The 4,826-nt window shown below is 41.4% G+C and overlaps 1 non-coding gene across 1 annotated transcript; it reads right to left on the reverse strand.

The window, feature by feature from the left end:
- Window positions 1-3,615: 3,615 nt before the first annotated feature.
- Window positions 3,616-3,754, reverse strand: MIR8858 (microRNA mir-8858). Its single transcript, NR_128809.1, has one exon. It is a non-coding gene; the product is annotated as a microRNA mir-8858 (primary transcript).
- Between the last annotated feature and the right edge of the window lie 1,072 nt (window positions 3,755-4,826).

Here is a 4,826-nt window from a genome sequence, read left to right on the forward strand (position 1 = left end):
GTTCATCAGTAGTTAAGGATCTCAGGGTTATGCTTTTTTCCCCAATGGAGGTATGAAACATAATCTTTTCTGCCTTTACTTATCATTCACCAAGATGCTGTTCCCTCTCCATCTAGGTCATCGTATTTGCCAGGCTGGTTATGACTCAGAAGTTATCTGAAAAAAGTCTACAGAAAAAAAAAAGGTTTCCCCGCCCTCATCCACAAAACCCCACCCCCTTTTTTATCAGAAAGGATTAAAATATACAATTTACAGTAATTTTGAAGCATACCTTAACATCTTGTTTGCAGTTAATGGAAAAATACTTTTCCTACACTAGAGAAAAGAAATTTGCTTATACACAACTGAAAATAGAATCTTACTTGATAATATAAAAGCTACCACCAGGAAGAAATCCCTTCAGGATCATTAAGCCACTTCCTTTGCTCTGAAGCTCCTATAGTAGTATTAAGTTATATTAAATCACCTGAAAAAAATTCCAAAAGAGAACCACACACTACCATATCCAAACAACTTTAGCCATTTTTTAAAAAATTCCCAAGATGATATCTAAGTCAGCCAGTGGGCTAGACCAACCCCCAGTCCTTATACTTTCCTTCCCCAGGCCTTACACTATGAATCCAGTGGATCTTCATGAACTTCCCCAGCTGCCCAATTCAAAAATTGGGGGAAAACAAAAACTAGAGGATTGGGAGTTACTTGCCAACTTGGAAGTTGAGATTTCTTTAGTTTTTCCATCCTAAGTATTTAAGTTCTCGGGCATGAGTTATCTGAAATCATAAACTAAACAATTACCTAACCCCCAACCCTCCCCAATCCCAACCATTAACAGGCCACTGCCAACTATCAATTGCCAAAATTTGCCCCTCCCCTTTAATAAAAGTTAAAGATCACATTACTTGAAAACTTAACTTCAACATCTGGCCTAGTCAAGCTCTTCTGAAGTGCTCCTGAGAAGACTGAGTATGAACCAAAGCTGCACTGTGCTGTACCATTTCAGCTTCAACTGGGAATACTCTTCCAAGGAAAAAAGCAGCTCCAATCCCTGAAGGTGTTCGTGCCAACAGCATAGCAGTACAATCCTTCTCTAACCCAGTTTGTCAATAGTACTATAGCATCTGTGGAAAATCTTAGAAAGAAAAATTTCTCCCCCAACCCTCTTCCCTGTTAAGACCACCCCAAAGTTAAGTAAATGTAACGAATTTAAAGGGTTATGTATTAAAATATCTGATGAATAAATGGAAAAACAAGAACTACCAGCCATTTCTCCAATGGACAGCTCCGCCACAGAACTCAAAAGTGAGAGCTGCTCGTGCTCTAGTTTCTAGAACTGTAAACCTGTGGTGTTCTGATTATCCTGATACTGGATTTTCTTTTTTCCTGTTACCTTGAGTCATTTGCCTTTGGGACTCTAGACAGACCTAAGGGGAAAAGAACTCAAAACATATTTTTGCGCCCCCATCCCCACAAAAAACTCTCCCCCCCATACACAGCCAAACTCCACATTTAGAAAACTTGAATGCAGGGTGAAGGAAGAATAAGGTCATCTATTCAAAAAACTGAAAGGCTTCATTACCCCAAGCTAAAAACTTCTTACAAAACTTGCCAGAATTTGGTCTCAAGGTTGATCTACCAAATTCATTTGGTTTCCCTCAAATTGGTTAAAAACAAAACAAAAAAACTTGCCATCTACCATTCCTCCAGGCCTTGGAAGTCTGCCCTCAAAAGCTTCAGACAAGATGAGAAAACAAGCCTGAAAAAGAGAAACCTACGACACCCGGAAATCGGCCTACACCCCCATAAATCCCTTAGCGCTTAAGTACCACAATTCCCCCGTTACCATTAGAAAAGCAAATTAACGTTACCATACTGAAGTTACAAAAACCACGTTAGCCCATCTCTGGTATTTTTACCACACCACTCGTCCTCCCTGGGGCCTCGCACACTGGGATGCTGCTCTAGGATCCTCTATCTATCCTCCACAGCGCCTGTTCGCCGCCTCCGCGTGGTCGCCAAGCCAAGCTGCCAAGCTGCCAAGCTGCTCGCTAGCTTCATCACCACATCGCACTGGCTCCTCCTTTCTGGAATCCTCTCCTAGCTTCACCTCCAAATCGTTAGGGCTCCTTCTTTCTTCCTAGCTTCCTTCCTTCACCAAACAGCACTGGCTCCCGGACTTCGCCTTCCTTCCTATCTTCACCACGAACTGCAGCTCGCTCCTCAGTCCTAGCTTCACCGACACTGGCTCCTGGAATCCTGTCTGCCGCTCCTGTCTTCCTAGATTCACTGAATCCACTTCTGCGTAGTACCTGGGTCTGCTGCCAATTAACGCTAGTCCTCAGGATTTAAAAAACCATCTTAGCTCAAAGTCCAATGGGAGAATGTTAAATTGGTAGTTATTCTTGATCTTGCATTACTTCAGTTATGAAAGTTCTTTAAATTCTCCAAGAACACTAAAAGCTACCATATTTAAAGACCCTCACATTTTTAACTCCAGAAATATTCTACTTAAGTAACTTAAGTCTTTTTGGTAGCAAACGCTGTTAATCTGATTTTTATCTTTCCCTTCTAGCTCCTGGGCTAAGCTGGGTCTCGGTCTACAGTAATTTTATCACCCTCAAATCTAGCTTCTGCACCAGAAATTAAATTCATGGGCTTTTGGAAAGATTCCATAACTACTTAAAAATTCTTAGTTTTCCTGTTTTTACTTTTTCCAATTTTTTGGCTTTAAACTTCTCTATCTTCTTTTTGACGTCTATCTTATGTGCCTATATTCAGCGGTTGTCCTAGCTTTTCATTTTCTACCTGATGTACTTTCCCTGACCTTATTTTCCACCTCGTTTCCAATTTCTGGCTTTCTCAATTTGTATCTGAGACCTTGTTGCCTTGTTCTTCTCTAAATATTTTTTTCTTCTGCTTCCTGCCTTCGAGGTTTAAATTATTTTTGTCTTCTAAAAGGCGTGTAATTTTTCTTCCAATTTTCCTATCTTCTCTAAGTCTTTTCTTCACCTTTACTTCTGGTCTTTTAAATCTTCACCTTCCTGTACTTCGGTCTTGCGAGTTCTCCACTTCAATTTTCTAATCTCTTCAAATTTTCATCCTACCACTAATTAATATTTGCAAGTTTTAGCAAGGATTAGCTTAAGATCTAGGTGTCAAATGACGCAATCACTAACCCATGAATTTGAAGGGCTCCTAAAACACCTTCAAGTTAAGCTTTTTAAAAGACAAACTTTTTAAATCTTTACCATCTACAACCGGTCTAAAACATTTAGGCTCTACTTAGGTCATTTACATTTCAACGACAACCTGAAAGGCTGCCCTCAGATTTAAGGATTTATTGAATCCCGGACTTTGCAGTCCTCTCAACAATTCTTCTAAAATTAGATTTCTTTCCACTCCATTAAGCTTCATCTCTTAACCTCCGTCTTTTTCTACAAAGAGCATTTTCTTTCTCAAGCTACTCTTTAAAATCTTCATTGCTTTCCTTTTAAGCTCTTTTTAAGATTACAATACTACTCTACGAATTTAATGCTAAGCAATATCTCAAGAAGTATTATCCCTATTTACGTTTCCTAAAGATTGCTTTAATTCCTAGCTTTTTTTTTTTTAAGAAAAACTTATCTGCTGTCGCCTTAAGCAGTCCCTCCTCCCTCACCAGCCGTCTCTGCGCTCGCTGCCTGAAAGCCTGCAGCAGAACCCGGGAGAGGCATATTTATAGACGGAAGACAGCTCACACCGCGATTTCAATAACCCTCCGCCGCCTTTGTGAGGGGAAGCAAAAATAGTTCCATGGCCGGGTTAAAAATAGAACCTAGCTTTACAAGACTTTCTGGAGCTTTCGTGACAGTTCAGGCAACTTGATTACCCCCCGTGTACCCAGGAATAGTCAAAACTTACTAGCAAGTAGATTTGAACTGAAGACTTAGGCACAAAAATCACATTTAAGTAGATCAAACAGCTTTCCCTAACTTCAGATCCATTACTTAGGAATTTTTTTAGTAGCTTTAAAAATACCTCATGTTTTCTTGGCAGTACAGTAGATACTATGAAGTGCTTTATGAAGGACGGTTGAAATGGAGTTGTTGACGGCCTTTTATTTCCATTATGTAACCGAACCTCAGCCTCGTCAGGAGATGGCGGCCATCTTAGCCGCGGCAAAGTGTCCGTTTGTCCCCCAAATAGCCTCGGGGCCTGCCAGTCGGTTCTCAGGTTAGCCCCGACATTCTGATTACCCTGTTATTGGAGAAGCCCGGCGGTCCGGGTTATCTGCTTAAGAATTCTACTAAACGTGGAAATCCACTTCTAGAAAATGTCTCAAGTAGTTCCGGGGCAGGGCTGCCTCCTGCGTCCGAACCAACACGAAGGGGGCCGGGGGGGGGGACTTGTGTTACTTCACGGGCTCAGTGGTCCCGGCTTTGGGGTCCCTAAATGCTAGCTCGACCCCCCCACATCTCTGCCTTTTTTATTTTTTTTTTATTTTTTTTTATTTTTTTTTTCTCTTCTCTGCCTTTTTTAATATCATGCCCACACTTTTTGTTCTGCCCAAATGTGAACCGTTTCTGAGCTTCCAAGCTTCTCGTCAAAGTTACCAAAACCCAAAACTGTCAAAGTCAGGTTTTAAGCGTCCTCTTTGATCCCCAAACGCCAGAAGGCTTTTCTGAGGAAACGACCTCGGGCAGCCCGTCCGGGAACGTTCTCAGACTTTCGCGAAACTGCTTAGGAGTGTGCTTTTCTAAGTCTGTGCTTTGGAATCCGTATTCTCTCTGGCTTGGCTCCACTTCCGAGGTTTTTACAACGGGAGCTAAAAGGGAAACAAAAGCTCTTCA

Source organism: Canis lupus, chromosome 18, assembly GCF_011100685.1.
Source record: "Canis lupus familiaris isolate Mischka breed German Shepherd chromosome 18, alternate assembly UU_Cfam_GSD_1.0, whole genome shotgun sequence".
NCBI classification, from domain to species: Eukaryota; Metazoa; Chordata; class Mammalia; order Carnivora; family Canidae; genus Canis; species Canis lupus.